Source organism: Cynocephalus volans, chromosome 1 (assembly GCF_027409185.1).
Source record: "Cynocephalus volans isolate mCynVol1 chromosome 1, mCynVol1.pri, whole genome shotgun sequence".
NCBI lineage: Eukaryota > Metazoa > Chordata > Mammalia > Dermoptera > Cynocephalidae > Cynocephalus > Cynocephalus volans.
Window position 1 is genome coordinate 198,702,625 of NC_084460.1, and position 23,019 is coordinate 198,725,643.

Sequence of the window (23,019 nt, forward strand, 5' to 3'; positions counted from 1 at the left end):
CCCCCCTTTTTTTGCTCTTCATAGCACATACCACTCACACACCGGGTAGTTTTCTTCTTTGTTTTGTTCGTTGTTCCCTCATGCACCAAGAATGGAAGCTCCCAAGAGCAGGGATTTTGTCAGTTTTACTCACTAATGTGTCCCTAGCAATGATCTGGTCAGCAGAATTCACCCAAAACAAATCACTGGCTGGGACTCGGGGACATCACAAATGAGGTTGGGATGAGAGTTTTGTCTGGCCTTCACACAGTAACCAGAGGGCCCTTTTAAAATGTACATCATGTCCCGTGGATTCCTAGCACAAGAACTTTTCATGGATTTTCATTGCTCTGAAAATAAAATCCAAACTCCTTAGCAGGACCTACAGCTCCCCACTGGATCTGGCTCCACCCGCTGGAGACCCCACCATCCCCCAGCCTCATCTTGCCACGCTCCAGGCACAAACCTCCTCCCTGTTCATGACCTGAGACTTTGCAACCATCCTTCTCTTTGCCTGATGCTCTCCCAGTTCTCAGTGTGACTGACTTATTCTCGACCTTGAGGCCTCCACTCATGTCTTTCTCTTTAGAAGAATATTCTCCCATCTCCCTACCCAAAGTGGCAGCATCCCAGGTCCTCAACATCATCAGCCTGTTCATTTCATTCACAGCACTTATCACAGTCTGTAATGACCTTGGCTACTTATTTACTTATTTATTGAATGTCTCTTCAACTGAAGTGTCCTGGAGGGCAAGGACTGTCCTCTACTCTTAGCAGCATCTCTGTGCCTCGCTCAATGCCCAGCATGTAAGAGGCTTTCAGCAGTTGTGTTGAGGAAATACATGGAAGAATGAATGAATGCTTGTATCCCCCCAACCACAGTGCCAGATGGCCAGGCCCAGCAAGACACAGACATAAAGACCCTGTGATGTCCCTGAACAAACCAGAAGTGTCACAGCCACCACAAGATAGTGACGATTCAACTCAGTCTAAAAGGGAACTAAGCGGTTCAACGGGGACTGAACAAGGGGCCTGCCCTCCAGAGCGTGGAGTGACTTCCAGTGGTAACCCCAGGTCCTGCCCCGACCAATCAATCCTCAACATTCTGACCACAGAGGATCTTTGTTTCCCCAAGTTTCCCCACCACTGCTAGGAAGAAGTAAGCCCTGGCTTCCCTGCAGCTGACTGGGCAGTCCAGAGGTAACTGAGGGGTAACCAATGGCATGATGGGGCAGCACTGAGCAGCTGTCCTCCCAGGATCCTGCCTGGGTCTTTCATGTGCTGGTCTGATTCGTGGGAACACGGGCAGAGGAGCATCCCACAAATCAAATGTGTTTGGGAAATTCTGAGGCTGAGGGAAATGGAAAACGTCACCTCATATAAAGGGTGCAGTTTGCAGTATTAAAAAATAACTAGCAAGGTCACATGAACTCTTCTTTCTCAGCCCCACCCCAGCATGGAAATAGGGTCACACATGAACATACATACACATATGCAATGTACACACACGTGCACACACACATGCATACGGGTGCATTCCATACACATGCACGCACATATACACAGTACACACACACATGCACACATGCATGCAAATACAAAGTTGCACAGTTACTCCCACAGAAAGGCATATTTTCCTCCCTTCAAAAATATTTAATGTTTCAGGGAAAGTTATTCTGAGATCAGAAATTCCCTGGCCTACTCTTGCCATTATAAGGGGGTCAAAATTGCCATACTGGATTGGCTGCTTGGCTTACTGTGGCTAAATTTCTGTCTTTGCTGGAGGTCCCAGAGAAATGGTTAATGGAAGAATGGGAATGTTTTTCCCGATATCAAATTCTGAGTGTTCCTGATATGAATGTATTAAATTTCCCTTAATACATTCCCATTTGGGTCTGTCATTCTTGTCTTAAATCTAGTTATAATTTCAGTTGTCAGTTTATTTCCCAAAGTGAAAGTAGCAAACAGGACTTTAATGAATCAATCAGCAAGTGCTGTTGTGCAAACAGGAGCTGGGGAAGGAATGGATATTGTACCAGGAAGCAAAAGTTCTGGTTCCTGGGCCCCTTGCACCACTAACTGGTTGAGAGCCCAGGGAGTCACGACCTCAGGAGGTCTCAGTGTCCGCATCTGCACACATGAATAACAGTCATGCCTCCCTGCCTGGGGTTGAAGCATCTGCCCAGCACCACGTCCAACACCGAGGAACACACGAAAGGTGCAGCTCCTGCCCTTGAAGCTCTGAATCTTTCTGTTCTGTTAGGGGACCTCACACCTGTGCTTTCTCCTTTCTTGCCAACAGAATGAGGTGGCCTTGTGCTTCAGGGAGGATGGCCCCTCGTCTGTCCCAAGGGAAGGAGCTCAATTAGTCTATCAAATCAATGTTGTTTCCCTGAACAGTTTGGTGGCCAGGGAGGTCTGAGGGAAACTCCACTGGTAGAAGGGAACTTCTGGACAGGTTATACTCATTTTTAAAAAGGGACATAAGAAAGGGAAGTCAATTCTCTGTCTGACCCCGGGACATTATCATATGATGGCTGGAACTGCTGACACGATTTTACCCCTGTGAGGGATGGGTTTTCTTTCTCTTCACAGCTGAAGGTCTCTTAACTGTATGAGGATAAGTTAGGTTGTGCACGATAACCAATATTCTTGTGTCTCAGTGGTTTCCTACAAGTTAATTTCTTACTGAGGCCATATGTCCCTTAGGGATCTGGCTATCAGATGATGGGATAAGAGTCTTGTAATTCTCTTGCAACTATTTGCTGAATGAACCTTGGTTTCCTCATGTATAAAATTTAATATCTTTGAATGTTTCCTCCTTTTTCTATTGTGGCGAGGATACGATGAGTAATAAATGAGAAGCTGTTTTTGAAAGCTAATGAAGCCCACCAGAGTGGGTAGCCGAGGTGGCGCTCACGCCTTCTCAGCAGAGACCCCTGGCTCGTTCTGGCCACTCTTCGCTTCAGACATACAACTTTCTCAGCCTCATCGCATATCTGCAGCCAGACCACTCGGTAGTGAAGACGTGGATGTCTTCTATTTCCAGGATAACACAGGGAAAGAATGTTTGTTTTGGAGGTAGAAATGGGAACGGTTGGGGGAAAGGAAGTGGGGTTGGAATTACCTTCCGCGTGGCTCTCCTAGGTGGCTGTATTTGTCGGCTCAGCTGCCATATCAAAACACCACAGACTGGGGGCTTAGATGACAGGAATTCACTCTCTCGCAGTTCTGGGGGCTGGGAATCCAAGATCAAGGGGTCGACAGGTTTGTTTTCTTCTGAGACCTCTCTCTTTGGCTTGCAGATGGCTGCATTCTCCCTGTGTTCTCATGTGGTCTTTTCTCTATGTGTGTATACCCCTCGTGCCTCTTTTTGTGTCCAAATGCCCTCCTCTTACAAGGACACCAATCAGATTGAATTAGAGACCACCTTAAGGGCCTCATTTTAACTTTTTTCACCTCTTCAAAGGCACTGTCTCCAAGTACAGTCTTATTCTGTGGTTAGGACTTCAATATATGAATTTGGAGGGACACAATTCAGCCCATAACAGATGCCATTCTTTTCCTCTCCACAGGAAAAATCCAAGAGAGAGTGAGAGAGCGAGAGGGAGAGAGAGAGAGAGAGAGGGGAGAAGGGAAAATAAGAAAGAGGAGGAAGAAGAAGATAAGGAAAAAGAAGAGGGACACAGGAGCTCATAAACCTTCCAAGCAAAAGCTTGCAGAGCACTGTGCTAAGTGGGGATGGGGGCACAGGGCTGTCTGCAGAGGAGCTTAGTGGGTGTCTGGGCATCCCCCAGTTCTGAGGATCTACCCACCCGGACATCAGGGCCAAATCTGCAGATGACAGCAGATACAAAGAGCAAAGACAGCCAGCTCAAGCCACTTCTGGCCAGTGAATATTGCCAGCTTGCTGTGTGCAGAGGGATTGGTGGTCTAAATGAAGCCCAGCGCTGTGGAGTTTACTTACAGATACAGTTGTATAAGACATTCATAATTAATTGTGCAGGTTTAAATGCTTATAAACGTTTATTTATAATCTTAGCTGTAGTCTCTGTATTAAATTCATCTTAAACAGAATCCTCATTTGGGGAGCTCAGCAAGATATGTGTTATATAGTCAGTCTATTTAAATCTGGGTGAATTCTACTCTTCACCTGGGCTCTTACACCTCTACCCATTGGGTGAAGAAAAAGAGGTATGGAGAAAGAGCCATATAAGTATCAAATATTATTTTGATCCTTTACTCCAGGTGAACAATGTATGTGCCATTAACATTTGCTTTTTAGTTCCCATTATGGGCTCAGTTGTGTCCCCTTGAAATTCATATGTTGAAATCCTAACTCCTAGTACCTCAGAATGTGACTATATTTGGACACAGAGTCTTTGAAGAGATAATGAAGTTAAAATAAGGTGATTAGGGTGCACCCTCATCCAATATGACTGATAAAACATGACTTATAGAAAGAAGAAATTAGAATACAGAGGAATAACCATGTGAAGACACAGCAAGAAGGTGGCCATCTGCAACCCAAGGAGAGAGGCCTCAGGAGGAACCAGCCCTGCCAGCACCGTGTTCTAAGACTTCCCGTCTCCAAAATCGTAAGAAAGGAAATGTCTCTTGTTTTAGTCACCCTGTCTGTGGCAGCCCTAGCAAACTAATACGGTCCCTGAGATACCGCGACCTAAAAGAGAGAACAGTGAGCAGCCAAAGGAATGAATTCAGAACAATGCAGTGGTTGTGTCCATCATGTGAGCTGCCCTCGGGCAAAGCTGGGTGACTCACTAGGTAGAAGCAGCACAGGCTTGGGCAAAAGCAAAGTGGATCAAAAAATTATTTTGAAAGCACTTGACTTTTTAACCTTTACCCCCAAATCATTTGAGTGGCCATCAAGTGGAAAGAGGGATTTAACTGGACCCCCTTGCAGTTATTTTACAGTTTAGTGTTGGGGCAGGAACATCTCATCATCATTAATGCTTTTTGGGGGCTTTCCTCTGAAATGAGGCAGGTGAGTCTACACCTGGTGAAGTGGAGAAATGCAAGGGATGACTCGGTCAAATCAGACCCCAAACATTCAACCCTGCAAAACATCCAGATGACAATGCACAGGATTTCCTGCATAGTCCCAGCATCTCCTTCTTTTTCAGTCCTTAAGGCCGGCCTCAGCCTGGTGCTGCCTCGCAAGTACTTTGTCTGACTGCAGACACGTGAGGATGAAGTGAGTTTTATTGTTATGGTCATCATTAATCCTTTAATTAAGGTCTCCTTTATTCATGTCAATATCCTGCCCCTTCTTCCCTTCCCTTGCTTATAAATCTCATTCGTTGGGCTGGTGTCTCCAAGCTCTCCCAGCTCAAATTTTAATTAAAGTGAGTCACAAGCCTTGAATCTCTAATGAGCCCCTCTTCCAGATTCCATTAGAAATCAGAGTTGCTGCACTCTCTATGGTGTCGTTCGTTAGCATGGTATTACTTTTTGCATACAGACAGTCCCTGCTCCGAGTGTTTTTGCTTTAAGTTGCTATTCAGATGTGAAACTGCCATCAGTGGCAATGGCACTGAAGATATCAAAAAGAAACAAGCAAAAGGTATATAAGTGCAACCTACCTCATTCTGACGGAGGATCCATCATTTATCCCACATCATTGGAGACTGGGGGGTTCCATATTGGGGAGCTTTTCAGATGGCTGAGGACTCTCCCTCTGGACACCAGACTTCTTTTGTTTGAACCAGTTAAGAATGAACGTTTCTTAAAATGCATTCTCTTCTAAAACAGAGGATCTGAAGCCTAGGTCTATGCTTTCTTGGTGCTTCAAACCCATCCTTATGATGAGTGGGCAGCCAAGGTTTGGTATGGGGCATTCTGCAGTCACATGCTGGGCTACAGCCCTGCTCTGGAAAGTGGAGATGTCCACAAGCTGGACTTCCAGAAGTTTGGAGGAGTGGGGTAATAGGAGAGACAGGGTCGCTGCATTTACTCTTTATCCTACTGTAGGATGTGACAGCTGGAGAGAACCCCCAACAATCCTCGAGTCCAATGCTACATACAATTTTACAGATTATGAAAAGTATTTGGTCAAGGTCACAGTGGAGTTGTGGCAGAGGTGGGCAATGAGCCAGTCCTGATCCAGAGCCTGTGTTTTTCCTGAGCTGGGTAGCTCACCAGCCAGGTAGCCTCCACCATGACCAGTCTCAACATCAGTCCTCTTTCTGCTGTGGTACAAGGAAGTGGATCATCACCTGGGTTCCTGCACAGAGAAAGGACACAGGACCATATGACCTTGACTGGATGATTGCTGGAGGAGAGTCACATTCTTTTTCGTTCTGTTGTCTAAATACATTTCCTCATCCCCAGTTCCCCTCCACACACTCACTCCTATGATCATTCATTAATGTTTTATATATTCATTATTCATATAGTCCTTTCCTCCAAATTCATCTTTAAATTTTTTAGCTTTTTATAGTACAAAGAGTCAAGCATGTGCAAACATGAAAGAATAGCATAATGACTCCATGAACCACCCCCGGCTTCAACAACTGTCCACTCATGGCAGATCTTCTCTCATTTATTTCCCACCCACTTCTCAGCTCAGCCCCACCCAGACTTTGTCTCACTTCATCTGAAATTATTTCAGTATGCATCTCTAAAATTCCATTGTTGTTATTTTTTTCCTAACATTAATTTTTTTCAAAAAAATAAACATAAGAACCTTTTCTTCTGCTTTCATTTGGTTTTCTTTTTTTCTAGATTTCTGAGTTGGTCTTTAATTCATTTATTTTCATGTTTATCAATAGAGATATGAAATGCTGTCGATTTCCTTCTGATAACTGCTTTACTTGATTCCGTAGAATCTAATATATCTCACTTTCGTTGTTGTTGCTTTTAAGAAATGCTACAGTTTTGTATATTTCCCTTGACATGAAATTATTTAACAGCAAGATTTTAAAAAAAATTTCCAGGTATAAGAGCCTTTGATATAAATTTTTAGTTTGATTGCATTATGATCAAAGAATGTTGTTTTTATATAATTTCCATTTTTTGAAATGTATTGAGGTTTTCTCTGAGGACCAAGACATGGTCAATTATTTTAAAAGCTGTGATTTCTGTTATCAGGCTTCAGAATTTGATATGTATCTTCAGATTTATCTTACTGATTATGTTGCATAGGTTTTCTATATTATCACCAATTTTTTTTATCCATTTACTGTTATTATACTGAGAGTGGTGTATTAAGTCTCCCTAATATTAAATGTATTTTTACTTCTCCTTTTATCTCTAATAGCTTCTTCCTTGTAAAAAAAAAACTGTAGATGTATAATAAGGAGAGTGAATACTAATAACTTTATCAGTATTTCAGACAAGCACAATAAGGAATTCTTTTCTTTTTTAATGTTTTTGGTATGAATTCTACTTTTTTAAGTATCAAAATTGCACTCTTGATTTCTTTTTATTTGCAGTTACCTGTTATGTATTTGTCTAGACTTTTTGTTTTAACTTCTCTGAATCTCTTCATTTTAGGTGTATCTCTTTTTTAAAGCACGGTGTTGGATTTTGTTTTAATAGCCCATCTGAAATCTTATGAGTCATATGCTTAGCCTAAGCTCCATTCCAGTGTCTGTGTGTGTGTCAAGAGTCTTTCATTATGTGGTCTATTTTGTTTGTTCTTTTTTGTTAATAGATCTTTTTTTTTTTTTTTTAGGAGAGTTTGCATTTTTGTTCTGAAAGTTACTATAGTTGACTAATATCTTCATATAGTACTGCTAATCCCCCTCCCTTTAAAAAATCTCTTCTTGTTTACTGCTTCCCTCCTATACACAATATTGAAATTAGCTTGTTAAGTTTTTTCTTCCTTCTTTTGTCTATCCCCAAGCATTGATCTGAAGTAATATCCTTTCCCTCTTAGTAAATAACCCTAAGGAAATTAGCAAGTTTATTTTATTTTTCACATATTATACCCCCCTTTTAATAATTGTATTGTATTTACATTGTCTTAGGGCATATAGCCATTACATACCATTCTGCCTCCTTTATAAGTACCATTTTTTTAAGATCCCCAAAATAAAAAACATATATTAAATACTTACCACAAGTTTTTACATTGATGTCTCTCCAGTCAACCAACACTTTTGGTTGTTTGGAGCTGTTTTCTGATACATTTCTGAGAAAAAGATCATGAGAATGATATTGTCTGTGTTTCTACATGGTGAAAAACAATTTCTGTTGTCTTTATACTTTAAAGGTCAGTTTGTCTGAATATAGAAATCCATAAAGTGTGCTGATGAAAGTCTGATGACAATCTGATTTTCTTTCCCTTATAGATGAGATTTTCTTTTTATCTGGGTTCTCACTGGATGTTTTTTTCTTTAAAGTCCAATAGTCTTACTAGACAATGTCTCAGTGTTTCCATTTTGGGTCAATTTTTCCATGTATGTGCTATGCCCTTTCAATATATGGTTTTAATTTTTTTTGCTTTCTTAATGTTAGAAATGTTTTTTGATTTATAGATTTTGGTATTTCTTCTCTTCCATTGCTTTGGTCTTCTGTGTGACCTCCTCTTACATGTAGGTTGGATCTTCTTTTCCTGTTTTCTATATCTATTACTTTTTCTTGAATAATTGAGGAAAAAAACCCCCCAATTTTAAAGAACCTCTTTCTTTGTTTCTCCTCAATATTTAAAATGTTCTGCTTTCCACCTTCTGTATGTCTTAAGGCATTATTTGTCATTTGTTAGTCTTGTGTCCATTCTACTTAATTTTCATTCATAATCTTTTTCTCTCATTTCTAATTCTTTTCTGAATGTTGACCTCTCTTTGCAAACCTTCCTTTTCTCTAATGACCTCATTTCTAAGCTTTCCTAATTCATTTTGATGTGGTCCTTTCTATTATTTTAAACACTCCTTTAGCTCATTTGGAATATTAGGGTATAGTTTCACATGGTTTGTGGGCATATCTTTTTAGTTTTCTTTCATAATTTTTACAGGGACATTATCCTGTTCCTTGTGCATGTTCTTTTATCATAATGACTTTGTATGAATTTGTTGGCAATCCTTTTCTGTTGTTCACTTAAAAGAAATGATGTTTCTTGTACTTTTAAGAGGTACATGGACTGGCTCTTCACAGCTCTCGTCTCCCTCTTGTGCTGTTTTTATGAAGAAATAAAAAACATAGATTTCTATTTCATGGTATCTGCCTCCTCTATTTTCCTTTTTTTGGGAGGCGGGGAGGGAGGTGGGTATTTTCTTTTCTTTGCTTCTATGATCCCTGTCTTGCTCAACTTGAATTCTACACACAGCAGTTTCTCCTCAGGGAAGGGCTTTGTCCTGGAAGCCATGTTTTATTTGGTTTTCATGAGCTCACAGGACCCACACTACACCAGTACTCCAAACCTTGCTGAGGTCTCTTTGTGCTCACCATACATTGGATTCCGCACGTCCTCCTGCTAGGAGAGAGCAGAACTGTGGTTACTAGAGGCAGGCAAGGGAAAGGAGTGGGGGGATAGTGAGAGGTTGTTTAATGGACACAAAACAGCTAGATAGGTAAAACAAGTTCTGTTGGTGTACAGTTGAGCTAGGCATCTATAATTAACAATAACTTACTGTGAGTTATCAAATGGCTAGAAGAGAGGGGATCAAATGTCCTCATCACAAAGAAATGATTAAGTTTTATAATGATGAATATGCTAATCACCCTGATTTGATCAACACACACTGTATACATGTATTGAAATATAACTCTGTACCCCACCTATATGTATAATCAATACATTTCAATAAAAAATAAAAATAAAATCAGAATTTCAGCAAGATTTTAAAAAGTTAAAAAAAATAATCTCCTTCCAGTTTCAGCTGCTGTTTTCAGATTGGCCCACCGTGTTTTTAGTGAGTACCTGTGGTGATCTTGGGGTTCTCCTGTTCTCAAAGCCATCAGAGACTCATTGTCTTTATTCTGTGTAAATGCTCATAATAAGCAGGTTTGTAGCTCTCTGGGATTTATTCCCACCCACCTATTTTGGGGGGTTTGTGATCATACCTTTCTACTCAGTTTTGTTGTAGTTAAGGCTCATAGATTTTTAATTTTGTTGTCCTGGTTGTTATATATGTTTTAATAAAGGAAGCTTTAAAACTACACTGCTACAACTGTCTTCCTAGAATCCATTTCAAGTCATCATGAATGTGGATAGGCTGCTGGTTCTTGATTATAAACTCCTTGAAGACAGGGAAACTGATCACCTGTGTCCTAGAGCAGGGCAGAGAATGCCATATATGGATAGGTTTAAAGTTTTTTAACTGTTTATAAAAGTAACACAGAGTTATAGCCCCAAATTTGGAAAATACAGAATATTATATAGGAAGAAAATTAAGATCACCAGGTATACTAGCACAATAGAAATAGCCACTGTTAACAGTCTGATGTTTTCTCTTCCCATCTCTTATTCAAGCAGATTTTAAAATACACCTGTTTTTTTTTTTTTTTGTCTTTTTTGTGACCGGTAAGGGGATCGCAACCCTTGGCTTGGTGTCGCCTGCACCATGCTCAGCCAGTGAGCGCACGGGCCAGCCCTATATAGGATCCGAACCCGTGGCGCTCCCAAGCGCCGCACTCTCCCGAGTGTGCCACGGGGCCGGCCCAAAATACACCTATTTTAATTGAGATCATAGTGTACACTGAAATCTTTTTGTCACAGCAACCAGAGACTCACCCAATTTACCCTAAGGAAAGATAGATTATTGTGAAGTTATTTATAACCTGAAAATTGAAATTAATGAAATTTTACCAGCAGCTGTGGCTGCTTTAGGGACTGGAGATTCTTGTGGTTTCTCTCCTGAGCCACGTGCTCTTCTCTTCAGCTTCTCTACTTCTCTTATACCTCCTCCATCATAGATTTATGTGCTCCACCTTGGCTTCTCTCTACATTATAGTCTTTCAGCCTTAGCTACTAATAGTAATGGGCTCATTTTCTGGACACTTCTTGGTCCAGATTCCTCAGAGAGGGGATCTGATTGTCCCAGTTTATCTTTTTATACCATTCAGAGGCCCATCTATTCCAATCAGCTATCGCTTAGGGGAGACAGGGTCACATTATGGAGAACATGGATCCCCTAAGATTTGTAGGGGCTGCTATCCTGATGGATAACTACACATACACACACACACACACACACACACACACACACACACACACACACACACACAGAGTCAAACATGTACATTCATATGTGTATATGATATATACATGTTGTTTAGTACGACTGGTCTTATTTTTCTTATTAACTAATTACAATTCTAGCACATATATGTGCGGCAGCAATTCTTTAAAAAAAACTTTACATCTTAATTTGAAAATGGGAGGTCAAAGTTTTTAAACTTTTTTGTTTTTACTGTGAAATGTAACACATATACAGAAAAGTATTAAAATATAAATGTACAGCTTAATGAATTGCTGTAGTGTAAACACCCATGTAACTACCACCCAGGTCAACAGATAGAACCTTGTTGGCAGTCAGAAGCCCTAGTGCTCCTGAATCCCCAGAGTATGAGTCAGTTTCTGTTGCTTATAACAAAATACCCTGAAACTGGGTAATTTATAACAAAATGAAATTTATTCCTTATAGTTTTGGAGATTGGGAAGTCCAAAGTTCAGGGAACACATCTGGTGAGGGCCTCATTCTTTGCAGTGGACCTACAGCAACACAGTGGGTCACATGGGAGAGCTAATCTGATCACTCGCTCTCCTTATAAAGTCATCAGAACTACACCCACTACCACCCATTAAACCATCAACTTCTTACTCCATTAATGGATCAATCTATTCAATTGGTCATGGTCCTAATCACCTCTTAAAGGCCCACCTTTCAATCACCATAGTTAGATTTCCCACCCTCTTAACACTGTCACAGTGGGGATTAAGTTTCTAATACACGAAACTTTGGGGGACACAATTCAATCCATAGCACCTAGTCTGCCATGACACATTAGGTGCCATCTTATTCCTCCTCTTGGGAGACACTTTGATCTCCTCATGGTCAAGACCAAGAGTGACATCTAACTCTGTAGCCATTCTGAACCTGTATTTGTCATTTTTGTGTTGCTTATAATAAAATACCTGGAACTAGGTAATTTAGAAAGAAAAAAAAATTTATTGTTTACAGTTTTGGAGGCTAGGCAGTCCAAAGTCTAGGGAACACATCTAGCGAAGGCTTTCTTCAGTAGTGACTTCAATAACAGCCTAGTGCAAAGCTAGAGTGACCTTTGATGAAATGACAAGGTCCTCGTCATCAGATGGTCATCAAGACAAAAGACACACTCTGGGATGTTAGCAAAGGGGCTGGTTTCAGAAAGAAGGGCACCAGAAATGCTTCAGAGACTTCACCAAAAATCCCTTTGCCAACTTCCTAGTGGTGCTGTGAATGCTTTGGGGACTGACTCCAATGGTCAATGGTGTATACATGCTCCTGACCCAGAAATGTTGGCAATGCCCTCTCCTGAAAAAAGAGAGGAGTTATCATTTATTTCAATAGTCCTACTTGTGGGACTTTATACTGAGAAAAAAACATTTGAAATGTGGGATAAGCCTGATGCACAATGATAGTTGGGGCGGTTTTCCCTACAACAGTGGAAAAACAATAACCTAAACATCCAACAATTGGGGAAGGGATCATTAAACTAGGAGGCATTTCTCATTTTTGTAGCCATCAGTAATAAGCAGGTACCACAACTTGGAAAAAGTTTATGACAGAATGTTAAATGGAAGAAAATAGATTGCAGTTCTAGAAGAATTAGGTATGCATATAGCAACTTCTGGCACATAACATAAAAATATTAAAGCAGTATTTCTGAATGGTGGCAGAATTTCTGATGAATGGTTTCTTTTTTATTTTCAGTACTGTTATTACAATATTATTTGTGTAGTTTTTAAAAAAAAGAACACGGTAAAGAAAACTTATCATACCAGATCCTAGGAGTAGCCAGACTGGCATGAAATCCTCCAGTAATCCCCAGAGGCCAGAGGTCTCTGCCTCTCTCCAAGGGGTTGAAGCAGAAGCTGGCTGGTCAGAGACAGGGAGAAAGGATGACTGAGCTGAATGGGGGTTACCTCTGTTCAGCTCTGCAATTCTAAGATTCAAAGAAACATGTTTGGTTAGGCAGGGTTTCTCAACCTTGGCACTACTGACACTTTGGATCAGATAATTATTTGCTACGGGGGGCTGTCTTGACATTTTAGGGTGTTTATCAGCATTCCTGGTCTCTACTTACTAAATGCCAACAGTATCCCCTCCTCTGTCATGACGACCAAAAATGTCTCCAGACATTGCCAAATGTCCCTTTGGGGACAAAGTTGCCCCCAGCTGAGAACCACTGAATTAGATAAAACAAATATAAATAAGGAGCCTGCTTACTGTACCGGGTTTGAGGTGATTTGGCCTTAATGAAAGTATTGTTAGTGTTTTGGTTTAAGGAACTGCGTGGAGCTATTTTGCATTCACCATCAGCAAGAGGAAGAATTTTCTTCAGAATTCCCTTCCCTCCTTTCAGAATCTCCTTGTATTTTTCTCCTATAAATGACAAACCTCTCCACCTCAACCCCATACAAGGAATACAGTAGCTTCTCTTCCTACTACCATTCAGACATGATCTTAAGAAAAGAACTGAGAAGGGATTTAAAAATTGTACAAATGCCAGAAACTGAAACTGGACCTAAGCAATCTGGGTTCTAGTCCTGGCTTTGTCATCATTAACCTTACAGCCTTGAGCAAGTCAGTTAATAATTCTGGGCCTCCGTTACCTCCTCTACAAAGGTCGGATAATCTTTCTGCACTCATTCTCACTAAAGGGCAAATGACTAACACAGCAAGATATGTTGGCCTTTCAAGAGGTGGTTGCATATTTGTTGGAAATGATGTTTTCATTAGGCTAAGAAATAGCTAGACTTGAATGCCAGACTGAGGAGTCTACATCTATTGATGATAAAAAAAAAAGCATAGAAAGTTCCAGAACATACATTCAGCCGTGAAATTGAAGACTCTCACAGCTGGAAGGTATGTTAGATCTTACCTTGTCCTAGACTCTGATTTTACAAAAGGAGATTGATCCTAAGACCTACAGAGGAGAAGTGACTTGTCCATCTCTCATTGCTAAATGGCATAGTTAACATGGTGTTTTAAATACTGAGAACTTGAAAGCACAGGGACGATTGCTTTTTGGGGGCCATATGCATTACTCACTGCTGTGCACTTTCGAGGTCACTTATCTGAAACCACTTAGCATACTTGCTCTTGTCCCCTGCCCTTGGTGGAATGAAATAATTTATTTCTTGTTGTATTTCTACAAATGAGTCCCTCAATAAGCAGGACAAATACAGAAAGAATGTTAATAGGAGATGGAATGTTAAGAGGAGGTGGATGCTGAAAGACAAAAGAAAACTGTATCAGTCAGGGTCCAGACATGAGACCAAAACTATACAGGATTTTAAACAGAGAATACTAAGTAAAGAATTATTAACTAGTAACAGGGGAATATAGTACCAGGTTATTTTGCTACTAAGGGTAAAGAGAATTCTAAAAAGTACAGGAATGGCAGATATAGGGAACAGGCACTATCCTAGCACCGAGTGGAGTATCCTGGGAGAAAACAAATTTGGGGACCTCCACCACCCCCCACAAAAGCTGAGATTCAGACCTTTTTGGAGAGGATGGGGCTGTGATCCACTGGATGATGGAGAAGTTGGCTGAGGTGAGGTGGAAACTGTCAAGCAGGAAACTGTCCTCTGGGATGACAACAAAATTTTCCAGGAAGCTGTCTGGAGGGAATGCTATTGAACTTTCTGGAAAGCCAGTTGGGCCACTGGTGGGGCTCACCAGGAAGCTTCCGGGAAGCTGCCCTCAAGGGGTGTTCTTGAATGCACTGGAAACTGGATGAGGTGCCTTCAGAACTCACCAGAAAGCCACATGGGGTTCCACTGAAACTCCTTGGGGGTTGGGGGATGCATTGGGTGTTCTGCACAGGGTAGGAGCAAGGAGGCAAAGCACAGGGGAACCAGAAGGGAAGCCCTTCCTCCCTCGGTGTGCCTCTAGCACCCTCTACTGGCAAAGCTCAGCATTGTGCCAGTTGGCAAAGGATAAACGCAAGATCCATATTCAATATCACAGGCAGTGCAATAAAAAATGGATTGGGAGACCTGGGGCAATAAATTGATAAGTGGCACATGCGCAGTCGGGAGCATAACCATTGAGGCAGTGCATGCGCGCACACGCGCGCGCGCACACGCGCGCGCGCACACACGCACACATACTCACACACACACACACACACACACACACACACACACACAGAGTGTCCCTTTGGTCCTAGGCACTACCCCCAAGGACTCAGCCTTTCAAGTTTTCTTACTCTCCTTCTTCCCCCCCATGCGGGCTGCAGTAGATGATCTGACGAATGTCATGGAAGCTGAAAAGAAAGTCCTGCTTAGGTCTCAGAATCTCAGGATGTTAGGCAGGAAAGGTCACTTAGGTAGGTAGGGTGACCTTGTGTCCAGGTTTGTACCTGCTGTGCCAGCTACTATCCTGTTAGTACCCCCTCTCACTCTCAAAAGTGTCCTGCTTCACGTGATAAATTACATGGTCCCCCAAACGCAGCCTGGAGCCCGACCAGTCCCCTGGGTTTACAGCTAAGGAACCCTCCCACACTGACAAAGAACGAGATGCTGCACGGGGTCGTGGGGAAGATTGGGCTTGGATTCGCTGTGTGACTTTAGCTGGCCACTAAGCCTCTCTCTAAAATCTCCCACAAGGTTGGAATTCTGGGTGGTAAATGAGATAACGTGTACCCAGTATCGGGCATAAGTGGTGGCCTGAGGGGTGTACAAGCCCCCAACACAGAGCTCCTCCGTCTGCCCATCTCTCCATTTCCTGTCACACATTGTGCAGTCCATCTTTCAGGCAGACATGACAGATTACATTTATTATGGCAGAGCACAGTAACGCTTCAAAATAGTCCCTGCTAACAGGGAGGTTCAAGGGTGCAAATCTCAATGTGTTTGGAAAGGAAGATCAGGCTGTATGTGCCCAGGAACTGCTAAGCAAGAAGTTTATTGAACCCTCTCCCCAGTTCATGCCTCATTCTCCCCAAATTCCCTCCTCCTGAAGGCTAGTAGGTGCTTAGTCCAGGAACCAAGAGCAAACTGCACTCTCGGGGGAGGCAGATCCAGCCCAGGTGCAAGGATTCTGCAGAAAAGAGCATCTCACGATCTCCATCTGGTGGCCAAACTGTGGAACATACTTCCTGGCCAATTTGTTGACCGACTGGGTGGGCAGCTACACTGAGGCGGTTTATAAAAGAAACTGTGCATGTGACCTGATGGTGGCTCCTTCTGGGTGCTGCTTGAAAGCATGTGTCTCCCTTCAAGCCACACTATGTCTTGGCATCAGAGACTACTCTGTTGGACTTGTTGCCCTGGATCCAGGACAAGTTACTCCAGGGTTTCTCAACTTCAGCACTATTAACATTTTGCAGCAGATAATTTGTTGTGGGGGACTGTCCTGTGCACTATGGGATGTTTAGTGACATCCCTAGGCTCTACCCACTAGATGCCAGTAGCAACCTCCACCCAGCTCTAACAACCAAAAATGTCTCCAGATGTTGCCAAATGTCTTATGGGGGAGAGGTGGGGCACAAAATTGCCCCCAGTTGAGAACCACTGGGGTTAGTCGTTCCTTTAACAAACATCCCAGTTCTTAGCAAATTGGCAGAAGGACAATGGTGACTCTGTCCAAGTCGGATCAACAGCAGTCCCAGGCAGCCCCTTGTGTGGGGGCTCAAAGGAGCAGTGATAGTCACTCCCTAGTCTTGGTCCTCCAGGTCCCCTCCCCACTCATAAAGCTTTGCCCATGGGCTCTCTTTCTACCATGCACAGGCACAGGCATTTTGAGGCAGACTCATTTCAGGTCTTTGCCCAGGAGCCTACCTCTGTGGAAAACAAAACCTGTTCGAATGAAGTTCAGGTAAGATCACAGGGGCTGCCATCTCAGAATCAGAACGGCCCTTAAGTAATTGTAAGAACGGCTACTCTTTCTTTCATCATGAAATACATATTCAGCCTTTCATCCTCACTGCAGCTCTGCCAGGTGGGGGCCAGTTTACAAATGGGAAAACTGGGTCATGGACAGGTTAAGTAACTTGCCCAAGGCCTCAGCACTTGTGTGTTGTAGAGCTGAATTTTGAACTTGGGTTCCACAGAGCCTTCTGCAAGTCCCTGTAGTCCCCAGAGAGCTGCCTCCTTGGATGCTATTTGGAAGTTCTCATCTGTACCTTGTGGTGTAAGTTTTGATGATGGTCTTTTTGTCTACCTCTAGTTTGCTAATTTTGTCCCCTCGAGCAGGTTGGAGGCCACACCTTTTCATTTCCTTGTGCTGCTCTTAGAGCCCAGCACAGTGCTGGGTGCACAGGTGCTCAAAAGTACCTACAGATTCCCAAAGACAGTCCCCTTCCAAGCAAAGCAGGGTCTCTCAAAATTGTGACTGCCCTGTCTGGAAGCCCCCAGAATTCCACAAACCTGTTTGGCCCCTTTTTCCTTGGATCCATAGCTAATGAAGAGATACATCTCATCTCTACCTACATCTCCCACCGGTGGCAATCTAATTAGGTTCTTCCTACAATTAACTCTTCGTCATTAAACAGAAGCAAAGCCCATGTGTCATTCTGAAACTTCATCCATTAAACAACAATGTCCAATTTTGAAATCCCTCTTCAGACAAGGAGAAATGTTACATGTGTGGGATAAGAATTCTCCAGATAGGCTAACCTAAATTTAATTATGCAAGGAGAACCAGAGGTTTAACTTCATTCTTCTTGGAAGTACTGTAATTAAAACTCAATTAGGGGCAGCGCTGGTCAACATTATCATCCAGGTGTCACCCTATTGGAGAAACAAACAGCCCAGTACTGCTCACTTAGACACCAGCCTGAAGTCTTCGCAATTAAAGGGGTTATTCAGATGATCCTCTGTCTTTCAAGTCTTCTAAAAGCACCGTTGTTCAATTGCTTTCTCTTTCTTTATAACGTTTTTAGACTATTCTATCCTAGCATCCAGGTCAAAGAAGAAAACAGCCATTCAGATGTCTTGTCTAATAATTTGTCAAGTGTTTGTGATGAGACAGATACTTCACATAGTGTCTTATTTAACATTTATCTTAACCTTAGGAAGTAGGTGTCATCTTTATTTAAAGACAAGGAAATCAAAGATGTTAAAGATCCTTCTACTCACACCAATGTGAAAGGGTAGAGCCAGGATTTAAACCAACCAGACTGCCTCTAGAGTCTGTGCTTTTAACCATCACACTATATTGGTGTTTTGAAATAGTTTTCCAAATATCTGATACTTGATATCAGACACAGTCTTACTTTGTTTTTGATAGTAAACATACACACACGCACACACACACACAACAAAAACAGGATTCTGGACTCTTCTTGCACACATTGTGTGAGCAAGAAGGCTTATGAGCTGGGAGGCCTCCTGCTGGGGTTGGAGGGTGAGTAGTTTGTTGGGTGATTCATTCATTCATTCACTCATTCAAATCCTACCTACTTCCAAAAGGTATTGAGGTAGCTTAAAACACATCTAATATTGGAGGTTAAACAGAAGATAACATGATATAATCACTTTAGAAAACTGAAAGCTTCTAACAGATGTAAACATACACCTACCCTTTTGCCCAGCAATTTCATTCTTAGTTCTTTGAGAGAAAGTCTATATATGTCTACAAAAGACTTAACAAGAATGTTTATAGCAGCTTTATTCATAACAGCCCCAAATTAGAAATGACCTTGATGTTAGGACACCGCACTCTAACCAAGGGAGCTAACCAGCCAGCCCCCAGGTTACTCTTAGGAAGTCTAAGAATACTGTTTTCCAGAAAACCAGCCTGTGTTGGGTAGATAAGCCCCAGGAAGGCCAGAGGCGTGGGTCTGGGCCTCAGGAACGGCCCCACCACTGGATCCCAAAGGACACAGTCAGGGTGAATAAGCAGAGCTCTGACCTCCCTGTGGAGGGAATGTGCTGTGAGGGGTCTCCACCTTCCCACCTGCTGAGACTCACCCATGAGCACCTCATACTTTCCCACCATCATGGGATTTCTCCTGCCTAAAACAGCCTCCCCCGCCAGCTAGAGCAACATCCTCTCTGAGCTCCCGTGGCAGTTCTCATAGGTCCTTCATTCATTCAGCATTCACAGTGCCTGATGGTGCCAGACAGTGTTCTGAGTGCTGGGACACAGGTACCCAGTGCTGGTGGCTACCCTTGGGACCCCAGGTCTGGTGAGTGGCTTCTGCAATGGGTTGTAAACTTTGGGAAAACAGGAACCAGTTCCCATCCCCCTTTGGTGCCAGAGCATTGGTGCCACCCACACAGTAGCTGTTCTTTAAATACCTGCTCTGGCTCATGGGGATCTCCAAGATCCTTCCAGCCACTCTAGTGGGTGGCACAGGATACTGGACTTGGAAAATGGAAGCACTGGGAGGTCTAACAGCATCCTTCCAAGGATGCTTGAATCGTTCTAGCATTCTTGGGACACAGTGGGTCTGCTTGTGGGGCTCCGCATGAGAGATTGATTTGAAGCCTGGACTGGCAGAGGTCTACAGAGGATTGTTCTAAGTGGAACATGAACTTCTGCAGGAGAAAACTGAGAGGCCTGGAAAGCTCTGGAGGGAGGTAGGTGATGCCTGCTGGGACATAGCACCACTGTGCTATTGGTCTTTAGCACTTGGCCTGTCCACTGCCCCTGGACTGGGGCACCTTGAGTGTGAGCTCATCTCACCTGGCATGGAGTCTGGTGTGGGTGAGAGCTCAGTAAATGCTTCCTGAAGTTTGGGGCCAAATTCCCCAGAGCACCTGAGCCCTCTCCTGCTCCAGGAAGGAGGGGACACACTGAGGTTTGTTGAGCACCTTCTGTGGGCCAGAGTCTGGTGTCCCCTGTGGAGGGCAGAGAAGTCAGAGCCATCCTCTCAAGATGTCTGTCAGGTTGTGTCACTTCTCTGCTCAAAACCCTCCCCTGGCTCCCATGGGTCTTAAATACACAGAAGTAAAGTCCTTGCCATGGCCGCGAAGCCCAGTATCATTGGTGCTGCGACTTCGTCCTCTGTTCCCTTCTCTCTGCTCATGCTCGTCCTGCCATGCTGGCCTTCTCCCTTTTCCTCAAATAGATCCGGCAGGGTCCTGACCCTTACTGCTGCTCTGCCTGGAACCCAGGCATCCCCGTGGTCCTCCCTTCCTCCTTCAAGTCTTTGGTGAAATGTCGTCATCTCTGTGAGATCCACCCTGATCACCTCCATCTTTCATCTATGCACCCTGCTCTGTTTCTTTCTTCATAGCCTTTATCACCTGCTAACACACTATAAAACACCTTTTTTATGTCTGTTGTTTAGTAGCTGTCTTCTCTCATAGAAATGTGAACTCCTTCAGGGCAAGCATTTTTGTCTGTTTTGGTCACTTCTGTATTCCTAGTGCCAGAGCAGCATCCGGCACATGACAAGTGCTCAGTGAATGTTTGTTGAATGAACACACCCTCATCCTCTCCCTTCACCTTCTTCACAGCATCTCTGGAAGCTTCCCCCGTGGCTCCCGCCCACTTTGCCCTCCTCCCTTGCATGCCCCAGATCTGGCTGGGTGCTGGTACAGAGGAGGGGTTCTGAACATGCAGTTATGGAAGTCTCGACCTGGAGTTGTTGAATATTCTAGTTATGGGGTTCCTGGGATCGCCCCTTCCCTTGAAGAGAAGGCTAGCCCTTTGGCTAAGAGGACGAGAATATCTGGGAAGAGAATCTAGATTCGTCTCCTGCTTGGACCGGAGAGCAGAGGAATGCTGTTCACTCTCAGCTTCTCTGATTGATACAGCATTTATAAACTGGGGCAGAATACATGCACTTCAAAAATAAGTACTCTAATGGACTATTAAAATGAGATGCCCGTGCGAAGCTGTGTGTCCTGCTGTACTCTGACAACCCTGGCCAGGAGCCAGGCATCCAGATCTGGTCCACCCCAGGAAAGGTGCTGCTGCCTACCGACACTGTCCTCCCCCCAGAACAGGCACCGTGAGACTCCTCCAAGTTTCTGGGGTGCAGGGAGCAGTTGCCTAATGTGAAGGAGAGAGTGAGGCTGTATTCAGGATGGAGGATCCTGACGGTGATTTAGGCAAATGAAGAAACTGTCTTCCTCATCACAATGATCAAATGGGTAAAGCCCTGTCAGCAACACCTGGAGCTGTGGTGGCCCTGTGACAGGTGTGGTCTTTGAGGGAGCGATGCTGAGTGTGGAGGCCACCCGGCAAAGGTGTGCTTGGGCCTGGGGTTTAAACTCCAGACTCTGCTTCCCTGGCACAATATTGTACAGCATTAGAAGGTGTGGCTTATGTGGCATTGGGACTGCCCCCCACCACCACATCTCCACACATCCCAGAGTTTGGTACTCTACTGTGGCATGAGGTTGCCCTCTGCTATGGTTTGAATGTCTGTCCCCTCCAAAGCTCATATTGAAACCTAATCCCCAGTGTGGAAGTATTGAAATGTGAGGCCTTTAAGAGGTGATTGTGTCCTGAGGGCTCTGCCCTCACGGATGGATTAATCTATTCATGGATTAATGAAGAACTAGATTAATAGGTTGATGTATTAATGGGTTATCATGGGAGGGGGACTGGTGGCTTTATAAGAGGACGAAGAGAGACCTGGACTAGCACACTCAGTCCCCATGCCTGGTGATGCCCTGTGCCACCTCAGGACTCTACAGAGTCCCCACAAGCAATGTGGCCCTCACCAGATGCCCCCTCCCTTTGACCTTGGACTTCCCAGCCTCCAGAATTGTAAGAAATAAATTTTGTTTCTTTATCAATTACCCAGTTTCAGGTCTTCTGTTGTAAGAAACAGAAAATGGACACCCTCCTTCCAGTCCTCTGTTCAAACATGAGCTTTCCAGAGAGAAGAAGTTTTCTGACCTCAGTGTAATGAGAATCTGTGTATCCATAGGAAGACTTAATTGTGGCCAGCACAACCGTGTGGAGAAAGTTCTAAAGGCAGGAGCTAAAAGGGGAGGGTGGATGAAGGACTGGGATGCGGTAGACAGGACCAGGAATTTTTCTAAGGGATCTTCCTGGCACATGGAAAGTACTTAATAAACTTGTGTAAGATCAAGTGTCTTGGCTTGAGACTAACCAAGGTGGCCAGCCAGAATGTGGGGAAGCTGGCTCAGCAAATCCAGGAAGCATTTACTAAGCCCAAGAACAGATTGTTCTTGTCTGTCTGTGATAACACTGGTTGCCTTTCAGTTGGTGGAGATTAGAAAGGCACTACTGGGTAACTTGAGAAGTCTGGGCTTTAGCCCTTTCTGCTCCAACCATGGGGCACATGGTGGCCTGGGAGGTTTGTAGACCTGCAGAATGGCAGGCCCACCCCAGACCTCCCAAATTAGAACCGCATTTTATCAAGACCCCCTAGGACACTGCATGCACATTAAAGCTTGAGAAGTGCCAGTCTACAGTGCAACTGAGCAAACTGAGGACTCCTTGTACACCCGGGGCGAGGCAGATCCACAGAAAGCTCACCGCACCAGTCTTCACTTTAATACCATACTCTTCGCTTTTGTTAGGTAGAAAGTCAGACATGAGCGACAGGGGGCTGGGCGATGGCTCTGCAGATGTCCTGACTCTACCCAAGGACCACCCTGGAGCCGTCCAACCCGCCCATTTTACGGTTGGGTTTGGGACCGGCATATCCTGACAGCAAGGAACTGGAGCGAAGCCAGAATAATTCAGTTTCTAGCGCCTGGGCGGCCTGTAGTATTCCACCCTTGCACTGACCCTTGCCTCATTATAATCTCATTATAATAAAATTAGCATTGCCCGCTCCCTCCCTCGTTGGTTTTCCCGCATATATTATGGGTAAGGACATGCGCAGAAAGAAAACAACTGCATGGCCCTCAAGTGCCAATCAAGTAACGTAAACATACCCTTCACGATGACACGTCTGGGGACCACCCTGAAATCTGGTCAGATTTAATAC